Source organism: Rutidosis leptorrhynchoides, chromosome 2 (genome assembly GCF_046630445.1).
Source record: "Rutidosis leptorrhynchoides isolate AG116_Rl617_1_P2 chromosome 2, CSIRO_AGI_Rlap_v1, whole genome shotgun sequence".
NCBI classification, from domain to species: domain Eukaryota; kingdom Viridiplantae; phylum Streptophyta; class Magnoliopsida; order Asterales; family Asteraceae; genus Rutidosis; species Rutidosis leptorrhynchoides.
In genome coordinates, this window is record NC_092334.1 from 253,710,626 (window position 1) to 253,736,453 (window position 25,828).

Genomic DNA, 25,828 nt, shown 5'->3' on the forward strand with positions numbered 1-25,828 from the left:
CATATCATGTATCATAATACATGACTTCGGAAAACACAAGGAGAAACAGAAAAAAGGGGTAGCGATCAGTTAATATTTCTTCATTCATCATTGTTTCTAATCTTCATCATCACCTTTACGTTACACCACCGTTATCAAATGTCATGTACATCATTATATGCAGTAGCAACATTGTGTCATTTACCATACTAGCAGTAATTTTAAAGATCTTGGCCCAAAAGACAAAATAAGCTTACGTCCCAAAGTTAAAAGAGATCCTCGTCCCAGATGTATTTAGCAAAGCCCGATAATAATTTAAACAAGATTTGGCCCAACTAACACCAATAAGGGTTTCGGTCTATTTAAAATCAAAGGTAACAGGAACGATTCATAATTGAAAAAGTGGGGCAGCAGCGATATAAACAAAAAGAATTGGTGGCGGCTATTTGTTGAAAAGGAATATAGTAATGTAATTTAACAGCTGTATAGCAGTAGGTACTTAGCAGTGTAAAAGTAGATATTTCTTGTTTTCGTTTAATCATTCACTTCATCATTATTCTTTATTGTATCATCACAGGTTCAAACGATAACAAAAACTGTTTCATCTTCTTTATTTCTTCGCTTGAACTGCAGCAGATACAACAATAATACATTGACAATTCTAGTGGTTTTTGGTAGTGGTTTCAGGGTAGATTACAGCGGTGAGAAGTCGGGGTGGTTTGGGTCTGAATGATTGAAACACAGGAACCAAGTAGCAATATAAGTGTCTTGAAAATGATAGCAGTTTGTTGGAGGTGGTTATCTATGGTTATGATGGTTATGATGGTGACCAACGATGGTGGTTAGAGGGGTACATATGAAGTATAATTAAAACCGAATAGTAGAAGTCCAAGGGTGTGGGTGGTATTTGGTTGATGGTTTCGTGATTGATTTTCGATAGAAACATGTGGAACAATAGCTATAGTTGCAGTAACATATGATGGTGGATTGTTGGTTTTGGCGTGACTGAAACAGAAGTAGAAGAAAAAGACTAGTAGCAGCACTTCTCTAACATAAACAGACGGGTTATAGCAGTTGTTTGTTCGAGATAGGACTCAAAAATGATGGTGATATGTGGTTGCAACAAGGGTGGTTCACTAATGGTGGTTGAAGATATAGTGATGGCCGTTGGTTTTTATCTTCGGTTCAACACAGATCTAATTATATCGACATGGAGATTGAAGTGGTGGTTATGGTGAAGAGATGAGGGTTGATTATTCATCTTATGTATATGTAACTATATAACTCAGAGTTTAGAGGGAGATAGGGGGATAGATGTGGTGATGATAGGATTTTTATTTACAGTGTGCATGAGTATACCCATATATCTATATTGATAAGTATATATGTATATATTAGAATATGATAAAGTAACATAGTAACAATTCCACTACTATCAAATTCTCGGATGAAACAAGAATAAAAAGTAGATGGTAGGGTGGTTCTTAATATAAAATAGGAGTAGGATAGCAAGTAATTTAGTGGTGGGGTTTTGGAGTTTTTTTTTTTTTTTTTTTGCTCGATGAAAACAATAACAAAAGTAACCATAAATGTTGCAAGTGGTGGTCTTGATTTATTTTATTAGAAATAGAAATAGGAGTGCAAGTGGGTTGTGCTCTCCACGTGTGTATATATATATATATATATATATATATATATATATATATATATATATATATATATATATATATATATATATATATATATATATATATATATATATATATATGTATCCACTATCTTGTTCTCGTGAGCAAACAACAACCTTGACAATTGATACCAACAATGAGATATTTTAAAAATACTACGGGTACCATACAAAATCACACGATTGGGTTGTCTGAACTTACTTGACTTAAATCTCAGGTGCAGTATGAAACAAAAGATAAAAGTTAAATTCGTAGTAATTGATTTGTTCAAGTGAAATTTGGTTGTAATTATATGTGTGCTTTTGTTAACGTTTCCAAGTAATATTCTTATATATATAATAATATTATTTTACATAACTAGTTCTAAAAATTAATTCATATAATATTTCAAGTTATTATATATATATATATACATATCTATTTACAAATAGTTGTTCGTGAATCGTCGAAGTGGTCGAGGGTTAAATAAATTTATAAGTATAGTTCAAAAATTTGAGACTCAACATTACAGACTTTGCTTATCGTGTCAAAATCCTTGTATTTGTCCTTGGTCTCCTTCATGGGTAGCTCAATCTGTTTTTCAATACCAAATTTTCTATCGAGCGTTCCTAACACTCCTTTCTTTATCATCAAACTTTTGGCCGTTTAGACCATCTATCATTTTTCTGTCTCCTCTGCATTTAATGCTATGATATCTGAATCATCGGTTATTAATCCGAGGTAGTTTCAGGAGAATTGTGTTTTTAGATGATTAAACGATGATGGTAGTATGGTGGAATATAAAACGTTCTCCGGTAACATTAAATGAGCACGCATATATATCAAGGTTATAATAAGGTTGTTTTGAATGAAAAGTCGAAATTGATTTGCTGGAGCTGTGACAAAATTTGCTATTTTGAAAGGGATTACCAAATTATTTTGGGTAATAATAACACTAAAGGAATTAGTACAGCTACGTGTTAAACGTTTACTCAATTTTCGAGAGTTTTTCAGGTGCATAACTATATGCATAAATATTTCCTTCCGTAGATGAAATGCGGTTGGTTCATTCTCTCAATCGAGGTGTTCTCAAGAATCATGATAGGTTTGAACGCAGATTTGTAATCGTTAAGATACAATTGAGGTTTAAGATGAAATCAAGTGGCAAACTTGAAGAATTGTTTAGTTTCATATGTTATAATCAATATTTTAATTCTTTTTAATTGTCCAATGTTATTAGTCCACAGTCGATAGTCCACAGTTACAGTCTATTAATTCATATATAGTTTAATATATTATATTCGAATTAATTAATACGTGTCGTGACCCGTATACGTCTCAGACTCGATCATAACTCAAGCTATATATATTATTGTAGAATCAACCTCAACCCTGTATAGTTAACTCTCGCATTACTGCATATAGAGTGTCTATGGTTATTCCAAATAATATATATAGATGCGTCGATATGATATGTCAAAACCTTGTATACGTGTCCCGATATTTAAAGTGCGTAAAATAAATAACAGAAATAATTAAATGACGATAAATAAAATTGCGAGAATTAAATTGCGATAAAATAAATTGCGATAATTAAATGTACAATAAGGAATTAACAGTTAGCTAGGAACAGTTAGCTAGAATTTTGTTAGCGTGGATTCTTAACAAAATTTATCATAGTTAATTTGTTTGTTTCTAACAAATTTTATTTTGCCCAATGTTTTCTTCATTATGCCACTTGTCGGATTCTGATAGGTCAAAATCCAAATATGAAATTGAATGAAAATGGTTATTCTGTGGTGAACGGATATGTATATCAATGGATGTAAGTAGGATCGTAAATGACTGTTGAATTAGATTCGGAGAATATACAGTGTAACTTATTAATGTGAAATCTAAATATTCCTCGGGTATTACCTATCCGTTAAAATATTTTCACCATTAACAGTTTGTACAAAAGAATTTTTAATTACAATCTTTATGAAAATATACTTACATATAAATTTCCTTCAGATATAATCATGGATTTAATGAGTTAATATGATATTAAACTCATTTGATTTACCGTTAGAACAAGAATATATAATCTCTAAAATATTAGAGATTACATAATTGCCATGTCGAACGAAGATAAATAATGTAGAACGTCATGTAGAATGATGATTATGCTCGAGGTACAGATTAAGATGTTGAGACATGGATTGTTGATGGTACTGGTGCTGTTACTGATGGTACTGTTGGTGCCGGTGATGTTACTGAAGCTGGTAAATTTTGCACCATATTTTCCAAGGCTACAACTCGGCTGCGAAGCTCGTTGACTTCTTCTATTACACCGGAATGATTGTCAGTGGGAACAAACGGATGAATAAGGTTTAGAATTTTAGATAGAATATAATCGTGTCGAGCTATTCTAGAAATGAGGCTAAAAATGGTGTTTCGGATAGGTTCGCCGGTAAGTGCTTCGGGTTCTTCACCAAGAGGTGAATTCGGTTGGTGGAAGGGATCGCCTTCTTCGCGTCTCCATTGATTAAGTCAACTACGAACCCATCAGATGAATTAGGGATGGATGATTGGTTGATTCATTCTGGTGACACTGCTTTCGGAGCTTAGGTGAATATCCATGTCGGGATACCTGTCGGAATAACTATCGGAATCTGAGGGACTCGAACTGGTTGAGGGATTCATCTTGTACGATCAGATGAAGGATTTTTGATAAGAAATAGATTATAGGATGTAGATAAGTACCCTACAATACATAGTTTACATATGCATATATAAAACTAAAATCCCATAAGTTACGGAGGAATCTACGGAAGCTGTCAGGCAAATGTAACAATAACAGATATGATAAGATATGAATTTTTGTCTATACACTATTCATGCAATCAATGCAGCAAGACGTGTCTAGACTAAGCAGAAAATTTTCTAAGGTTGATAAGCAGATGATTTTCGGCTAGACATGATAAGCAAAACTTTTGACATGCATATACGGTCGAAGTCCAGACTCACTAATGCATCTAAACAACTATCAGTTAGACACACTAATGCAAGACCTGGTTCGCTAAGACCATTGCTCTGATACCAACTAAAATGACCCGTCCTAATCCATCCGGACGAAGTCCATATCGATTATAAATGATTCACAACAGTTGATTACATCGCGAGGTACTAGACCTCTATATGATACATTTTACAAACATTGCATTCGATTTTAAAAGACAATCTTTCTTTACAACGAAAGTTGACGACATGCATACCATTTCATAATATATCCAACTATAATTGACTTAATAATAATCTTGATGAACTCGACGACTCGAATGCAACGTCTTTTGAAATATGCCATGAATGACTCGAAGTAATATTTCAAAAATGAGCAAATGCACAGCGAAAGATTTCTTTCGTACCTGAGAATAAACATGCTTTCAAGTGTTAACCAAAAGGTTGGTGAGTTTATAGATTTATCATAAAACAATAAAATTCATCATTTTGATAGACCAAAAGATTTAAATGTTGCATGGTACAAATGGGCCCGAATCCTATACCCACCTGTAATGTACATGCGATATCTTTTAAATACAGTACACCTTTCTCGTGTACGAAATCATCTTTCATAAATCTTAGTAACCGTACACATATCTCGTGCACAAAAATAACATACACATAACCTGTGTATAAAATCATTCTCTCGATACATAACATTCATATCAATTGGTGGCAATTATCATGTCCACATAATTCAATGGTGGCAATTATTACGTCCACATAATTCAATGGTGGCAATTATCATGTCCACATAATTCAACGGTGGCAATTATCATGTCCACATAATTCAACAATAATCCGCAAAACTTCTGTCTGCATATTAATTCATTCGAGGAATGTTTTGCTTGTGTCTATCTCATCAAACATTTATAAAATCATTTCATGTATTCGTAGTTCAAAATATATTTCAAAAAGCATTAAATAAAGTAGTTATAAAAACAGCGCATGTATTCTCAGTCCCAAAATGTAAAGAGTAAAAGGGAGCAAATGAAACTCACTTAATGTATTTTGTAGTAAAAATACATATGACGGCATTGAAAAATGTAGGGTTGGCCTCGAATTCACGAACCTATACCATTTATATCTAGGTTAACACATATAATGGTAATCGAACAACTTTATATATTTAGTTATGTAATAAGAGTAATATTTATATATAATTTGATTAATACTTATAATATATTATAATACTTATTTGATAAATGATTTTAATTAACATTATATCGATATAAATAATATTATATTAGTTAAAACATAATATTTTGTAATATTAGTAATTAGTATTCATAATTATATTTTTATATAAGAATCTTCTGTTTGCAAAAATAATAATTGTAATAATATTAAGTTAAGGATAATGATAATAATGATAATAATAATAGTAATAATAATAATAATAATAATAATAATAATAATAATAATAATAATAATAATAATAATAATAATAATAATAATAATAATAATAATAATAATGTTACTTTCAATAATAAAAGTTTTAATAAAGAAAACGATAGTTCTTGATGATAATAAAATAAAAATTTAGTAGAAAAGACACTTTTTATAATACTAGTAGTCTTAAAAAAATATGTTTAAATATAATGATAGTTTTAGAAATAATGATGTTTATAATATTAATGATAATAATAATAACAATATTGGTTTTAATCATAATGATACTAATACTAACATAAAGGATAATAATAATAGTTTGTGTTATTTTGATACTAATAATAATCTTAATCATAATAATAATAATAATAACAATCTTAGTATTGATGATAATGTCAATAGTTATCCTATTTAATTATAATGCTACTAATGATAATAATATTAGTATTAACAGTAACAATAATAATCCTAACAGTAATTATAATCATGATAATAATACTAAATTGTAACTAATACTTTTATTAACAATAATATTGATAATAATAACTATAATACTAGTAACAATAATGTTAATTAATAATAACAATAATAATAACAATAATAATAATAATAAAATAAAAGTTAAAAGGTTATACCCTTTGAAAGCTTTACTAAAAAGAATTGCCAAAACCCAGATTCGAACTCTCGACGTCCCACTAACCCGATAACATCCTTAACCATTATTCCATTATTGTATATCCCCAGCATATCACCATCTTCTCATAAACAACCCTATTTCATCATCGTTATCATTATCATAAAACTCATCACATCGACATCATGACTTACATCTATAATCATCATTATCATTACTTAACCACTATCATCATTTGATTATCATTATCTAATTATTATCATCTAATTATTATCTAATTATCATCAACATTTTTAATATCACAACTATCATCATCATCATCCAATCTCATATCATGTATCATAATACATGACTTCGGAAAACACAAGGAGAAACAGAAAAAAAAGGGTAGCGATCAGTTAATATTTCTTCATTCATCATTATTTCTAATCTTCATCATCACCTTTACGTTACACCACCGTTATCAAATGTCATGTACATCATTATATGCAGTAGCAACATTGTGTCATTTACCATACTAGCAGTAATTTTAAAGATCTTGGCCCAAAAGACAAAATAAGCTTACGGCCCACAGTTAAAAGAGATCCTCGTCCCAGATGTATTTAGCAAAGCCCGATAACAATTTAAACAAGATTTGGCCCAACTAACACCAATAAGGGTTTCGGTTTATTTAAAATCAAAGGTAACAGGAAAGATTCATAATTGAAAAAGTGGGGCAGCAGCGATATAAACAAAAAGAATTGGTGGCGGCTGTTTGTTGAAAAGGAATATAGTAATGTAATTTAACAGCTGTATAGCAGTAGGTACTTAGCAGTGTAAAAGTAGATATTTTTTGTTTTCGTTTAATCATTCACTTCATCATTATTCTTTACTGTATCATCACAGGTTCAAACGATAACAAAAACGGTTTCATCTTCTTTATTTCTTTGCTTGAACTGCAGCAGATACAACAATAATACATTGACAATTCTAGTGGTTTTTGGTAGTGGTTTCAGGGTAGATTACAGCGGTGAGAAGTCGGGGTGGTTTGGGTCTGAATGATTGAAACACAGGAACCAAGTAGCAACATAAGTGTCTTGAAAATGATAGCAGTTTGTTGGAGGTGGTTATCTATGGTTATGATGGTTATGATGGTGACCAACGATGGTGGTTAGAGGGGTACATATGAAGTATAATTAAAACCGAATAGTAGAAGTCCAAGGGTGTGGGTGGTATTTGGTTGATGGTTTCGTGATTGATTTTCGATAGAAACATGTGGAACAATAGCTATAGTTGCAGTAACATATGATGGTTTATTGTTGGTTTTGTCGTGACTGAAACAGAAGTAGAAGAAAAAGACTAGTAGCAGCACTTCTCTAACATAAACAGACGGGTTATAGCAGTTGTTTGTTTGAGATAGGACTCAAAAATGATGGTGATATGTGGTTGCAACAAGGGTGGTTCACTAATGGCGGTTGAAGATGATAGTGATGGCCGTTGGTTTTTATCTTCGGTTCAACACGGAGCTAGTTTTATCGACATGGAGATCGAAGTGGTGGTTGTGGTGAAGAGATGAGGGTTGATTATTCATCTTATGTATATGTAACTATATAACTCAGAGTTTAGAGGGAGATAGGGGGATAGATGTAGTGATGATAGGATTTTTATTTACAGTGTGCATGAGTATACCCATATATCTATATTGATAAGTATATATGTATATATTAGAATATGATAAAGTAACATAGTAACAATTCCACTACTCTCAAATTCTCGGATGAAACAAGAATAAAAAGTAGATGGTAGGGTGGTTCTTAATATAAAATAGGAGTAGGATAGCAAGTAATTTAGTGGTGGGGTTTTGGAGTTTATTTTTTTTTTTGCTCGATGAAAACAACAACAAAAGTAACCATAAATGTTGCAAGTGGTGGTCTTGATTTATTTTATTAGAAATAGAAATAGGAGTGCAAGTGGGTTGTGCTCTCCATATATATATATATATATATATATATATATATATATATATATATATATATATATATATATATATATATATATATATATATATATATATATATATATATATATATATATATATATGCATATACCCTAACCCTATATATGTATCCACTATCTTGTTCTCGTGAGCAAACAACAACCTTGACAATTGATACCAACAATGAGATATTTTAAAAATACTACGGGTACCATACAAAATCACACGATTGGGTTGTCTGAACTTACTTGACTTAAATCTCAGGTGCAGTATGAAACAAAAGATAAAAGTTAAATTCGTAGTAATTGATTTGTTCAAGTGAAATTTGGTTGTAATTATATGTGTGCTTTTGTTAACATTTCCAAGTAATATTCTTATATATATAATAATATTATTTTACATAACTAGTTCTAAAAATTAATTCATATAATATTTCAAGTTATTATATCTATATATATACATATCTATTTACAAATAGTTGTTCGTGAATCGTCGAAGTGGTCGAGGGTTAAATAAATTTATAAGTATAGTTCAAAAATTTGAGACTCAACATTACAGACTTTGCTTATCGTGTCAAAATCATATAAAGATTAAGTTTAAATTTGGTCAAAAATTTTCGGGTCGTCACAGTACCTACCCGTTAAAGAAATTTCGTCCCGAAATTTGAGTAAGGTGGTCATGGCTTACAATAAAAATGTTTTCATGACGAATATGAGTTGATAAATGGAGTTTTTATCATTATTGACTAATATAGATAGAATGACTCGATTAGGTGAAGTGTACGAGTGAAGCTGTCACGACAGATTGAGATATAGACTTAACATTTGATGTAGTTAGGATTGAATTTAGAAATTAAGGTACGTCTTAACTTTTGACATAGTCACTGTTGAATTTCAGAATTCAAAGGATTTATAGAAAATCTTTGTAATAAGATTTTATTCTTCGATAATTAAGGGAATTAGGATCTTCTTGACTAAATGCGACGATCTGTCCCGATTGTCCTGTCGGATATTTCACTTTAGATCCCCCCTCTTCATTTTCTTTATATTATGGAGTTCCATCCTTTTGTTTTCTCTTCCCGGCTTCAAATCAAGCGAATAATGGTCCAGAATTTGTACATATAGAGTTTCGAATGATTATAATGTTCTAAGCAGGAAGGAACGTGATAGCACGATTTGATTTTTAAATTTATCAATATCACTGAAGATAGAACCATCAAGAATATATTTTCTTGATATATTCGGGAGTTAAGTAGAATGAAAGATTTATGTAACATGGCACATGATGATGGTATGTTCTACTGTGAACCATCATCACGTTTCATTAGAAACTCAGCATGACTTACTGTAATATAATCACGTTGGCCAAGCGCCATTATATTATACTATCTCATGCTTCAATTCCCAACACTTCTCCACAATTCATTCATAATTTATAATTAGATTTTTTTTTTTACAGAAGTTTTCAATATAATGGAATCCAGAAACACAAAGAGGTAGATAATTTTGAACAAGAATAATTATGAAAATATCCTCAGAAATATCGAAGATATTTATGATGATATTTTGGAATTTCTAAGTTCGAAGGTTGATGAAGAAAATTTTTTCGCAAGATTTTAACATGATTTTGGAGCAAGATGTTCTCTAAAGATTTCATTGGATCTAGAATTACCTAGATTCTTTGAATATAGGGTTTAATCCTTGTATTTGTCCTTGGTCTCCTTCATGGGTAGCTCAATCTGTTTTTCAATACCAAATTTTCTATCGAGCGTTCCTAACACTCCTTTCTTTATCATCAAACTTTTGGCCGTTTAGACCATCTATCATTTTTCTGTCTCCTCTGCATTTATTGCTATGATATCTGAATCATCGGTTATTAATCCGAGGTGGTTTCAGGAGAATTGTGTTTTTAGATGATTAAACGCTGATGGTAGTATGGTGGAATATAAAACGTTCTCCGGTAACATTAAATGAGCACGCATATATATCAAGGTTATAATAAGGTTGTTTTGAATGAAAAGTCGAAATTGATTTGCTGGAGCTGTGACAAAATTTGCTATTTTGAAAGGGATTACCAAATTATTTTGGGTAATAATAACACTAAAGGAATTAGTACAGCTACGTGTTAAACATTTACTCAATTTTCGAGAGTTTTTCAGGTGCATAACTATATGCATAAATCTTTCCTTCCGTAGATGAAATGCGGTTGGTTCATTCTCTCAATCGAGGTGTTCTCAAGAATCATGATAGGATTGAACGCAGATTTGTAATCGTTAAGATACAATTGAGGTTTAAGATGAAATCAAGTGGCAAACTTGAAGAATTGTTTAGTTTCATATGTTATAATCAATATTTTAATTCTTTTTAATTGTCCAATGTTATTAGTCCACAGTCGATAGTCCACAGTTACAGTCTAGTAATTCATATATAGTTTAATATATTATATTCGAATTAATTAATACGTTTCGTGACCCGTATACGTCTCAGACTCGATCATAACTCAAACTATATATATTATTGTAGAATCAACCTCAACCCTGTATAGCTAACTCTCGTATTACCGCATATAGAGTGTCTATGGTTATTCCAAATAATATATATAGATGCGTCGATATGATATGTCAAAACCTTGTATACGTGTCCCGATATTTAAAGTGCGTAAAATAAATAACAAAAATTAAATGACGATAAATTAAATTGCGATAAAATAAATTGCGATAATTAAATGTACAATAAGAAATTAACAGTTAGCTAGGAACAGTTAGCTAGAATTTTGTTAGCGTGAATTCTTAACAAAATTTATCATAGTTAATTTGTTTGTTTCTAACAAATTTTATTTTGTCCAATGTTTTCTTCATTATGCCACTTGTCGGATTCTGATAGGTCAAAATTCAAATATGAAATTGAATGAAAATGGTTATTCTGTGGTGAACGGATATGTATATCAGTGGATGTAAGTAGGATCGTAAATGACTGTTGAATCAGATTCGTAGAATATACAGTGTAACTTATTAATGTGAAATCTAAATATTCCTCTGGTATTACCTATCCGTTAAAATATTTTCACCATTAACAGTTTGTACAAAAGAATTTTTAATTACAATCTTTATGAAAATATACTTACATATATATTTCCTTAAGATATAATCATGGATTTAATGAGTTAATATGATATTAAACTCATTTGATTTACCGTTAGAACAAGAATATATAATCTCTAAAATATTAGAGATTACATAATTGCCATGTCGAACGAAGATAAATAATGTAGAATGTCATGTAGAATGATGATTATGCTCGAGGTACAGATTAAGATGTTGAGACATGGATTGTTGATGGTACTGGTGCTGTTACTGATGGTACTGTTGGTGCCGGTGATGTTACTGAAGCTGGTAAATTTTGCACCATATTTTCCAAGGCTACAACTCGGGTGCGAAGCTCGTTGACTTCTTCTATTACACCGGAATGATTGTCAGTTGGAACAAACGGATGAATAAGGTTTAGAATTTTAGATAGAATATAATCGTGTCGAGCTATTCTGGAAATGAGGCTAAAAATGGTGTTTCGGATAGGTTCGCCGGTAAGTGCTTCGGGTTCTTCACCAAGAGGTGAATTCGGTTGGTGGAAGGGATCGCCTTCTTCGCGTCTGCATTGATTAAGTCAACTACGAACCCATCAGATGAATTGGGGATGGATGATTGGTTGATTCATTCTGGTGACACTGCTTTCGGAGCTAAGGTGAATATCCATGTCGGGATACCTGTCGGAATAACTATCGGAATCTGAGGGACTCGAACTGGTTGAGGGATTCATCTCGTACGATCAGATGAAGGATTTTTGATAAGAAATAGATTATAGGATGTAGATACGTACCCTGCAATACATAGTTTACATATGCATATATAAAACTAAAATCCCATAAGTTACGGAGGAATCTACGGAAGCTGTCAGGCAAAGGTAACAATAACATGAAATGTCCCATTCTTATTGATTAAAAACGTTCCATATTAATTGATTTCGTTGCGAGGTTTTGACCTCTATATGAGACGTTTTTCAAAGACTGCATTCATTTTTAAACAAACCATAACCTTTATTTCATCAATAAAGGTTTAAAAAGCTTTACGTAGATTATCAAATAATGATAATCTAAAATATCCTGTTTACACACGACCATTACATAATGGTTTACAATACAAATATGTTACAACAAAATAAGTTTCTTGAATGCAGTTTTTACACAATAACATACAAGCATGGACTCCAAATCTTGTCCTTATTTAAGTATGCGACAGCGGAAGCTCTTAATAATCACCTGAGAATAAACATGCTTAAAACGTCAACAAAAATGTTGGTGAGTTATAGGTTTAACCTATATATATCAAATCGTAACAATAGACCACAAGATTTCATATTTCAATACACATCCCATACATAGAGATAAAAATCATTCATATGGTGAACACCTGGTAACCGACAATAACAAGATGCATATATAAGAATATCCCCATCATTCCGGGACACCCTTCGGATATGATATAAATTTCGAAGTACTAAAGCATCCGGTACTTTGGATGGGGTTTGTTAGGCCCAATAGATCTATCTTTAGGATTCGCGTCAATTAGGGTGTCTGTTCCCTAATTCTTAGATTACCAGACTTAATAAAAAGGGGCATATTCGATTTCGATAATTCAACCATAGAATTGTAGTTTCACGTACTTGTGTCTATTTTGTAAATCATTTATAAAACCTGCATGTATTCTCATCCCAAAAATATTAGATTTTAAAAGTGGGACTATAACTCACTTTCACAGATTTTTACTTCGTCGGGAAGTAAGACTTGGCCACTGGTTGATTCACGAACCTATAACAATATATACATATATATCAAAGTTTGTTCAAAAATATATTTACAACACTTTTAATATATTTTGATGTTTTAAGTTTATTAAGTCAGCTGTCCTCGTTAGTAACCTACAACTAGTTGTCCACAGTTAGATGTACAGAAATAAATCGATAAATATTATCTTGAATCAATCCACGACCCAGTGTATACGTATCTCAGTATTGATCACAACTCAAACTATATATATTTTGGAATCAACCTCAACCCTGTATAGCTAACTCCAACATTCACATATAGAGTGTCTATGGTTGTTCCGAAATATATATAGATGTGTCGACATGATAGGTCGAAACATTGTATACGTGTCTATGGTATCTCAAGATTACATAATATACAATACAAGTTGATTAAGTTATGGTTAGAATAGATTTGTTACCAATTTTCACGTAGCTAAAATGAGAAAAATTATCCAATCTTGTTTTACCCATAACTTCTTCATTTTAAATCCGTTTTGAGTGAATCAAATTGCTATGGTTTCATATTGAACTCTATTTTATGAATCTAAACAGAAAAGTATAGGTTTATAGTCGGAAAAATAAGTTACAAGTCGTTTTTGTAAAGGTAGTCATTTCAGTCGAAAGAACGACGTCTAGATGACCATTTTAGAAAACATACTTCCACTTTGAGTTTAATCATAATTTTTGGATATAGTTTCATGTTCATAATAAAAATCATTTTCTCAGAATAACAACTTTAAAATCAAAGTTTATCATAGTTTTTAATTAACTAACCCAAAACAGCCCGCGGTGTTACTACGACGGCGTAAATCCGGTTTTACGGTGTTTTTCGTGTTTCCAGGTTTTAAATCATTAAGTTAGCATATCATATAGATATAGAACATGTGTTTAGTTGATTTTAAAAGTCAAGTTAGAAGGATTAACTTTTGTTTGCGAACAAGTTTAGAATTAACTAAACTATGTTCTAGTGATTACAAGTTTAAACCTTCGAATAAGATAGCTTTATATGTATGAATCGAATGATGTTATGAACATCATTACTACCTTAAGTTCCTTGGATAAACCTACTGGAAAAGAGAAAAATGGATCTAGCTTCAATGGATCCTTGGATGGCTCGAAGTTCTTGAAGCAGAATCATGACACGAAAACAAGTTCAAGTAAGATCATCACTTGAAATAAGATTGTTATAGTTATAGAAATTGAACCAAAGTTTGAATATGATTATTACCTTGTATTAGAATGATAACCTACTGTAAGAAACAAAGATTTCTTGAGGTTGAATGATCACCTTACAAGATTGGAAGTGAGCTAGCAAACTTGAAAGTATTCTTGATTTTATGAAACTAGAACTCTTAGAATTTATGAAGAACACTTAGAACTTGAAGATAGAACTTGAGAGAGTTCAATTAGATGAAGAAAATTGAAGAATGAAAGTGTTTGTAGGTGTTTTTGGTCGTTGGTGTATGGATTAGATATAAAGGATATGTAATTTTGTTTTCATGTAAATAAGTCATGAATGATTACTCATATTTTTGTAATCTTATGAGATATTTCATGCTAGTTGCCAAATGATAGTTCCCACATGTGTTAGGTGACTCACATGGGCTGCTAAGAGCTGATCATTGTAGTGTATATACCAATAGTACATACATCTAAAAGCTGTGTATTGTACGAGTACGAATACGGGTGCATACGAGTAGAATTGTTGATGAAACTGAACGAGAATGTAATTGTAAGCATTTTTGTTAAGTAGAAGTATTTTGATAAGTGTATTGAAGTCTTTCAAAAGTGTATAAATACATATTAAAACACTACATGTATATACATTTTAACTGAGTCGTTAAGTCATCGTTAGTCGTTACATGTAAGTGTTGTTTTGAAACCTTTAGGTTAACGATCTTGTTAAATGTTGTTAACCCAATGTTTATAATATCAAATGAGATTTTAAATTATTATATTATCATGATATTATCATGTATGAATATCTCTTAATATGATATATATATACATTAAATGTCTTTACAACGATAATCGTTACATATATGTCTTGTTTAAAAATCATTAAGTTAGTAGTCTTGTTTTTACATATGTAGTTCATTGTTAATATACTTAATGATATGTTTACTTATCATAGTATCATGTTAACTATATATATATATCCATATATATGTCATCATATAGTTTTTACAAGTTTTAACGTTCGTGAATCACCGGTCAACTTGGGTGGTCAATTGTCTATATGAAACATATTTCAATTAATCAAGTCTTAACAAGTTTGATTGCTTAACATGTTGGAAACATTTAATCATGTAAATATCAATCTCAATTAATATATATAAACATGGAAAAGTTCGGGTCACTACAGTACCTACCCGTTAAATAAATTTCGTCCCGAAATTTTAAGCTGTTGAAGGTGTTGACGAATCTTCTGGAAATAGATGCGGGTATTTCTTCTTCATCTGATCTTCACGCTCCCAGGTGAACTCGGGTCCTCTACAAGCATTCCATCGAACCTTAACAATTGGTATCTTGTTTTGCTTAAGTCTTTTAACCTCACGATCCATTATTTCGACGGGTTCTTCGATGAATTGAAGTTTTTCGTTGATTTGGATATCATCTAACGGAATAGTGAGATCTTCTTTAGCAAAACATTTCTTTAAATTCGAGACGTGGAAAGTGTTATGTACAGCCGCGAGTTGTTGAGGTAACTCTAGTCGGTAAGCTACTGGTCCGACACGATCAATAATCTTGAATGGTCCAATATACCTTGGATTTAATTTCCCTCGTTTACCAAATCGAACAACGCCTTTCCAAGGTGCAACTTTAAGCATGACCATCTCTCCAATTTCAAATTCTATATCTTTTCTTTTAATGTCAGCGTAGCTCTTTTGTCGACTTTGGGCGGTTTTCAACCGTTGTTGAATTTGGATGATCTTCTCGGTAGTTTCTTGTATAATCTCCGGACCCGTAATCTGTCTATCCCCCACTTCACTCCAACAAATCGGAGACCTGCACTTTCTACCATAAAGTGCTTCAAACGGCGCCATCTCAATGCTTGAATGGTAGCTGTTGTTGTAGGAAAATTCTGCTAATGGTAGATGTCGATCCCAACTGTTTCCGAAATCAATAACACATGCTCGTAGCATGTCTTCAAGCGTTTGTATCGTCCTTTCGCTCTGCCCATCGGTTTGTGGATGATAGGCAGTACTCATGTCTAGACGAGTTCCTAATGCTTGCTGTAATGTCTGCCAGAATCTTGAAATAAATCTGCCATCCCTATCAGAGATAATAGAGATTGGTATTCCATGTCTGGAGACGACTTCCTTCAAATACAGTCGTGCTAACTTCTCCATCTTGTCATCTTCTCTTATTGGTAGGAAGTGTGCTGATTTGGTGAGACGATCAACTATTACCCAAATAGTATCAAAACCACTTGCAGTCCTTGGCAATTTAGTGATGAAATCCATGGTAATGTTTTCCCATTTCCATTCCGGGATTTCGGGTTGTTGAAGTAGACCTGATGGTTTCTGATGCTCAGCTTTGACCTTAGAACACGTCAAACATTCTCCTACGTATTTAGCAACATCGGCTTTCATACCCGGCCACCAAAAATGTTTCTTGAGATCCTTATACATCTTCCCCGTTCCAGGATGTATTGAGTATCTGGTTTTATGAGCTTCTCTAAGTACCATTTCTCTCATATCTCCAAATTTTGGTACCCAAATCCTTTCAGCCCTATACCGGGTTCCGTCTTCCCGAATATTAAGATGCTTCTCCGATCCTTTGGGTATTTCATCCTTTAAATTTCCCTCTTTTAAAACTCCTTGTTGCGCCTCCTTTATTTGAGTAGTAAGGTTATTATGAATCATTATATTCATAGATTTTACTCGAATGGGTTCTCTGTCCTTCCTGCTCAAGGCATCGGCTACCACATTTACCTTCCCCGGGTGGTAACGAATCTCAAAGTCGTAATCATTCAATAATTCAATCCACCTACGCTGCCTCATATTCAGTTGTTTCTGATTAAATATGTGTTGAAGACTTTTGTGGTCGGTATATATAATACTTTTGACCCCATATAAGTAGTGCCTCCAAGTCTTTAATGCAAAAACAACCGCGCCTAATTCCAAATCATGCGTCGTATAATTTTGTTCGTGAATCTTCAATTGTCTAGACGCATAAGCAATCACCTTCGTTCGTTGCATTAATACACAACCGAGACCTTGCTTTGATGCGTCACAATAAATCACAAAATCATCATTCCCTTCAGGCAATGACAATATAGGTGCCGTAGTTAGCTTTTTCTTCAATAACTGAAACGCTTTCTCTTGTTCATCATTCCATTCAAATTTCTTCCCTTTATGCGTTAATGCAGTCAAGGGTTTTGCTATTCTGGAAAAGTCTTGGATGAACCTTCTGTAGTAACCAGCTAGTCCTAAAAACTGGCGTATGTGTTTCGGAGTTTTCGGGGTTTCCCACTTTTCAACAGTTTCTATCTTTGCCGGATCCACCTTAATACCTTCTTTGTTCACTATGTGACCGAGGAATTGAACCTCTTCCAACCAAAATGCACACTTTGAAAACTTAGCGTACAATTCTTCCTTCCTCAATACTTCTAACACCTTTCTCAAATGTTCACCGTGTTCTTCGTCATTCTTTGAGTAAATAAGTATGTCATCAATGAAAACAATGACAAACTTGTCAAGGTATGGTCCACACACTCGGTTCATAAGGTCCATGAACACAGCTGGTGCATTAGTTAAACCAAACGGCATGACCATAAACTCGTAATGACCGTAACGTGTTCTGAAAGCAGTCTTTGGAATATCATCTTCTTTCACCCGCATTTGATGATACCCGGAACGTAAGTCAATCTTTGAATAAACAGACGAGCCTTGTAGTTGATCAAATAAGTCGTCGATTCTCGGTAGTGGGTAGCGGTTCTTGATGGTAAGTTTGTTCAACTCTCGGTAGTCGATACACAACCTGAATGTACCATCTTTCTTCTTGACAAACAAAACAGGAGCTCCCCACGGTGATGTGCTTGGTCGAATGAAACCACGCTCTAAAAGTTCTTGTAATTGGCTTTGCAGTTCTTTCATCTCGCTGGGTGCGAGTCTGTAAGGAGCACGAGCTATTGGTGCAGCTCCTGGTACAAGATCTATTTGAAATTCAACGGATCGATGTGGGGGTAATCCCGGTAATTCTTTCGGAAATACATCGGGAAATTCTTTTGCAATGGGAACATCATTGATGCTCTTTTCTTCAGTTTGTACTTTCTCGACGTGTGCTAGAACAGCATAGCAACCTTTTCTTATTAGTTTTTGTGCCTTCAAATTACTAATAAGATGTAGCTTCGTGTTGCCCTTTTCTCCGTACACCATTAAGGGTTTTCCTTTTTCTCGTATAATGCGAATTGCATTTTTGTAACAAACGATCTCCGCTTTCACTTCTTTCAACCAGTCCATACCGATTATCACATCAAAACTCCCTAACTCTACTGGTATCAAATCAATCTTAAATGTTTCGCTAACCAGTTTAATTTCTCGATTCCGACATATATTATCTGCTGAAATTAATTTACCATTTGCTAATTCGAGTAAAAATTTACTATCCAAAGGCGTCAATGGACAACTTAATTTAGCACAAAAATCTCTACTCATATAGCTTCTATCCGCACCCGAATCAAATAAAACGTAAGCAGATTTATTGTCAATAAGAAACGTACCCGTAACAAGCTCCGGGTCTTCCTGTGCCTCTACCGCATTAATATTGAAAACTCTTCCACGGCCTTGTCCATTCGTGTTCTCCTGGTTCGGGCAATTTCTAATAATGTGGCCTGGTTTTCCACATTTATAACAAACTACATTGGCATAACTTGCTCCGACACTACTTGCTCCGCCATTACTCGTTCCGACACCATTTGTTCCTTTCGTTCTATTAACCCCTGGTCCGTAGACCTCACACTTCGCCACGCTATGACCATTTCTTTTACACTTGTTGCAAAATTTGGTGCAGAACCCCGAGTGATTCTTTTCACACCTTTGGCATAGTTGCTTCTGATTGTTGTTGTTGTTGCGGTTATTATTGTTGTTGGGATGATTGTTGTAGTTGCTGTTGTTGTTGTTGTTGTTGTTGTTGGGCCGTTTGTTGTAGTTGCGATTGATGTTGCGATTGTTGGGATAATTGTTGCGATTATTGTTGTAATTGCTGTTGTTGTTGTATTGGTGATTCTTATCACCGTTTTCCTCCCACTTTCTTTTGACTTGCTTCACATTGGCCTCTTCAGCAGTCTGTTCTTTAATTCTTTCTTCAATCTGGTTCACTAGTTTGTGAGCCATTCTACATGCCTGTTGTATGGAGGCGGGCTCGTGTGAACTTATATCTTCTTGGATTCTTTCCGGTAATCCTTTCACAAACGCGTCGATCTTCTCTTCCTCATCTTCGAATGCTCCCGGACACAATAGGCACAATTCTGTGAATCGTCTTTCGTACGTGGTAATATCAAATCCTTGGGTTCGTAACCCTCTAAGTTCTGTCTTGAGCTTATTGACCTCGGTTCTGGGACGGTACTTCTCGTTCATCAAGTGCTTGAATGCTGACCACGATAGTGCGTACGCATCGTCTTGTCCCACTTGCTCTAGATAGGTATTCCACCATGTTAACGCAGAACCTGTGAAGGTATGCGTAGCGTACTTTACTTTGTCCTCTTCAGTACACTTACTTATGGCAAACACCGATTCGACCTTCTCGGTCCACCGTTTCAATCCGATCGGTCCTTCGGTTCCATCAAATTCCAAAGGTTTGCAGGCAGTGAATTCTTTGTAGGTGCATCCTACACGATTTCCTGTACTGCTAGATCCAAGGTTATTGTTGGTATGTAGCGCAGCCTGTACTGCGGCTATGTTTGAAGCTAGAAAAGTACGGAATTCCTCTTCATTCATATTCACGGTGTGTCGAGTAGTCGGTGCCATTTCCTTCAAAATAGTTAAATGGAACAAGTTAATCATATAGAATATTAAGAGTAGTTAATAGTATTTCGTAGCATAATATGAACTCATTTATAAAAGCTTTTTCTTCATATTAGCGTTTTATAAGTTTAAATTCGGGTAGTACCTACCCGTTAAGTTCATACTTAGTAGCTAATATACAATTCAACTACTACAATTCTATATGAAAAACTGATTATAATAATATTTCGCGTTCAAACTTTTATACAATATTTTACAAACTTACAATACCGCTTATTTTACATAAAGCATGAAATATAGCACACATTAACTTTGATACAAGATAGTTGTGAAGATAATTCTAGCTAGTACACAAGTCGTTCAGCAAAGGCAATAAAGACACGTAATTCATACGTCCAGAAACAAGTCATGCATTCTGGTTTTACTAGGACTACTTCCCATCCTTGGTCTTGTGCAACATAACCGTTATGGCCGTTGATAAGACAGCGTGTTGTAACGTCGTCAAAGGGACGAGGGTTACGTAATGTCCAACAGTCCCGTAATAATCTAAAAACCTCATTTCTTACCCCAATTACCAACTCCGTCACTTGTGGAAACGTCTTGTTTAATAGTTGTAGCCCGATGTTCTTGTTCTCACTTTGGTGAGAAGCGAACATTACTAATCCGTAAGCATAACATGCTTCTTTATGTTGCATGTTAGCCGCTTTTTCTAAATCACGAAGTCCAATATTCGGATATATTGAGTCAAAATAATTTCTTAACCCGTTGCGTAAAATAGCATTTGGGTTCCCCGCAATATATGCGTCAAAGTAAACACATCGTAACTTATGGGTTTCCCAATGTGATATCCCCCATCTTTCAAACGAAAGTCTCTTATAAACCAAGACATTCTTGGAACGTTCTTCGAATGTCTTACAAACTGATCTCGCCTTAAATAGTTGTGCCGAGGAATTCTGGCCGACTCTAGACAAGATTTCATCAATCATGTCTCCGGGTAGGTCTCTTAAAATATTGGGTTGTCTATCCATTTTGTGTTTTTAAACTGTAAAATAGACAAGAGTTAGATTCATAAAAAAAATACTTATTAATACAAGCAATTTTTACATATATCATAAAGCATAAGAACACTATATTACATATATTACACCACACGATTACAACTATCTTATTCCGACTCGCTCATTTCTTCTTCTTCGGTTTTGGTTCGTTTTGCCAAGTTTCTAGGGATATATGATGTTCCCCTAATACGAGCCGTCGTTGTCCACATTGGTTTAGAAAAACCTGGTGGTTTAGAGGTTCCCGGGTCATTGTTACAACTTAAGGACTTCGGGGGTTGACGATACATATAAAGTTCATCGGGGTTGGAATTAGATTTCTCTATTTTTATGCCCTTTCCCTTATTATTTTCTTTTGCCTTTTTAAATTCAGTTGAGGTAATTTCTATAACATCATCGGAATTCTCGTCGGAATCCGATTCATCGGAGAATTGGTAATCCTCCCAATATTTTGCTTCCTTGGCGGAAACACCATTGACCATAATTAACTTTGGTCGGTTGGTTGAGGATTTTCTTTTACTTAACCGTTTTATTATTTCCCCCACCGGTTCTATTTCTTCATCCGGTTCCGATTCTTCTTCCGGTTCCGACTCTTCTTCCGGTTCCTCTTCGGGAACTTGTGAATCAGTCCACAAATCATTCCAATTTACATTTGACTCTTTATTATTATTAAGTGAGTCAATGGGACTTGTTCTAGAGGTAGACATCTATCACATAATATCAAACACGTTAAGAGATTAATATATCACATAATATTCATATGTTAAAAATATATAGTTTCCAACAAAAATGTTAAGCAATCATTTTTAAAGAAAACACGGTCGAAGTCCAGACTCACTAATGCATCCTAATAAACTCGATAAGACACACTAATGCAAATTTTCTGGTTCTCTAAGACCAACGCTCTGATACCAACTGAAATGTCCCGTTCTTATTGATTAAAAACGTTCCATATTAATTGATTTCGTTGCGAGGTTTTGACCTCTATATGAGACGTTTTTCAAAGACTGCATTCATTTTTAAACAAACCATAACCTTTATTTCATCAATAAAGGTTTAAAAAGCTTTACGTAGATTATCAAATAATGATAATCTAAAATATCCTGTTTACACACGACCATTACATAATGGTTTACAATACAAATATGTTACAACAAAATAAGTTTCTTGAATGCAGTTTTTACACAATAACATACAAGCATGGACTCCAAATCTTGTCCTTATTTAAGTATGCGACAGCGGAAGCTCTTAATAATCACCTGAGAATAAACATGCTTAAAACGTCAACAAAAATGTTGGTGAGTTATAGGTTTAACCTATATATATCAAATCGTAACAATAGACCACAAGATTTCATATTTCAATACACATCCCATACATAGAGATAAAAATCATTCATATGGTGAACACCTGGTAACCGACAATAACAAGATGCATATATAAGAATATCCCCATCATTCCGGGACACCCTTCGGATATGATATAAATTTCGAAGTACTAAAGCATCCGGTACTTTGGATGGGGTTTGTTAGGCCCAATAGATCTATCTTTAGGATTCGCGTCAATTAGGGTGTCTGTTCCCTAATTCTTAGATTACCAGACTTAATAAAAAGGGGCATATTCGATTTCGATAATTCAACCATAGAATTGTAGTTTCACGTACTTGTGTCTATTTTGTAAATCATTTATAAAACCTGCATGTATTCTCATCCCAAAAATATTAGATTTTAAAAGTGGGACTATAACTCACTTTCACAGATTTTTACTTCGTCGGGAAGTAAGACTTGGCCACTGGTTGATTCACGAACCTATAACAATATATACATATATATCAAAGTTTGTTCAAAAATATATTTACAACACTTTTAATATATTTTGATGTTTTAAGTTTATTAAGTCAGCTGTCCTCGTTAGTAACCTACAACTAGTTGTCCACAGTTAGATGTACAGAAATAAATCGATAAATATTATCTTGAATCAATCCACGACCCAGTGTATACGTATCTCAGTATTGATCACAACTCAAACTATATATATTTTGGAATCAACCTCAACCCTGTATAGCTAACTCCAACATTCACATATAGAGTGTCTATGGTTGTTCCGAAATATATATAGATGTGTCGACATGATAGGTCGAAACATTGTATACGTGTCTATGGTATCTCAAGATTACATAATATACAATACAAGTTGATTAAGTTATGGTTAGAATAGATTTGTTACCAATTTTCACGTAGCTAAAATGAGAAAAATTATCCAATCTTGTTTTACCCATAACTTCTTCATTTTAAATCCGTTTTGAGTGAATCAAATTGCTATGGTTTCATATTGAACTCTATTTTATGAATCTAAACAGAAAAGTATAGGTTTATAGTCGGAAAAATAAGTTACAAGTCGTTTTTGTAAAGGTAGTCATTTCAGTCGAAAGAACGACGTCTAGATGACCATTTTAGAAAACATACTTCCACTTTGAGTTTAATCATAATTTTTGGATATAGTTTCATGTTCATAATAAAAATCATTTTCTCAGAATAACAACTTTAAAATCAAAGTTTATCATAGTTTTTAATTAACTAACCCAAAACAGCCCGCGGTGTTACTACGACGGCGTAAATCCGGTTTTACGGTGTTTTTCGTGTTTCCAGGTTTTAAATCATTAAGTTAGCATATCATATAGATATAGAACATGTGTTTAGTTGATTTTAAAAGTCAAGTTAGAAGGATTAACTTTTGTTTGCGAACAAGTTTAGAATTAACTAAACTATGTTCTAGTGATTACAAGTTTAAACCTTCGAATAAGATAGCTTTATATGTATGAATCGAATGATGTTATGAACATCATTACTACCTTAAGTTCCTTGGATAAACCTACTGGAAAAGAGAAAAATGGATCTAGCTTCAATGGATCCTTGGATGGCTCGAAGTTCTTGAAGCAGAATCATGACACGAAAACAAGTTCAAGTAAGATCATCACTTGAAATAAGATTGTTATAGTTATAGAAATTGAACCAAAGTTTGAATATGATTATTACCTTGTATTAGAATGATAACCTACTGTAAGAAACAAAGATTTCTTGAGGTTGAATGATCACCTTACAAGATTGGAAGTGAGCTAGCAAACTTGAAAGTATTCTTGATTTTATGAAACTAGAACTCTTAGAATTTATGAAGAACACTTAGAACTTGAAGATAGAACTTGAGAGAGTTCAATTAGATGAAGAAAATTGAAGAATGAAAGTGTTTGTAGGTGTTTTTGGTCGTTGGTGTATGGATTAGATATAAAGGATATGTAATTTTGTTTTCATGTAAATAAGTCATGAATGATTACTCATATTTTTGTAATCTTATGAGATATTTCATGCTAGTTGCCAAATGATGGTTCCCACATGTGTTAGGTGACTCACATGGGCTGCTAAGAGCTGATCATTGTAGTGTATATACCAATAGTACATACATCTAAAAGCTGTGTATTGTACGAGTACGAATACGGGTGCATACGAGTAGAATTGTTGATGAAACTGAACGAGAATGTAATTGTAAGCATTTTTGTTAAGTAGAAGTATTTTGATAAGTGTATTGAAGTCTTTCAAAAGTGTATAAATACATATTAAAACACTACATGTATATACATTTTAACTGAGTCGTTAAGTCATCGTTAGTCGTTACATGTAAGTGTTGTTTTGAAACCTTTAGGTTAACGATCTTGTTAAATGTTGTTAAACCAATGTTTATAATATCAAATGAGATTTTAAATTATTATATTATCATGATATTATCATGTATGAATATCTCTTAATATGATATATATATACATTAAATGTCTTTACAACGATAATCGTTACATATATGTCTTGTTTAAAAATCATTAAGTTAGTAGTCTTGTTTTTACATATGTAGTTCATTGTTAATATACTTAATGATATGTTTACTTATCATAGTATCATGTTAACTATATATATATATCCATATATATGTCATCATATAGTTTTTACAAGTTTTAACGTTCGTGAATCACCGGTCAACTTGGGTGGTCAATTGTCTATATGAAACATATTTCAATTAATCAAGTCTTAACAAGTTTGATTGCTTAACATGTTGGAAACATTTAATCATGTAAATATCAATCTCAATTAATATATATAAACATGGAAAAGTTCGGGTCACTACAGTACCTACCCGTTAAATAAATTTCGTCCCGAAATTTTAAGCTGTTGAAGGTGTTGACGAATCTTCTGGAAATAGATGCGGGTA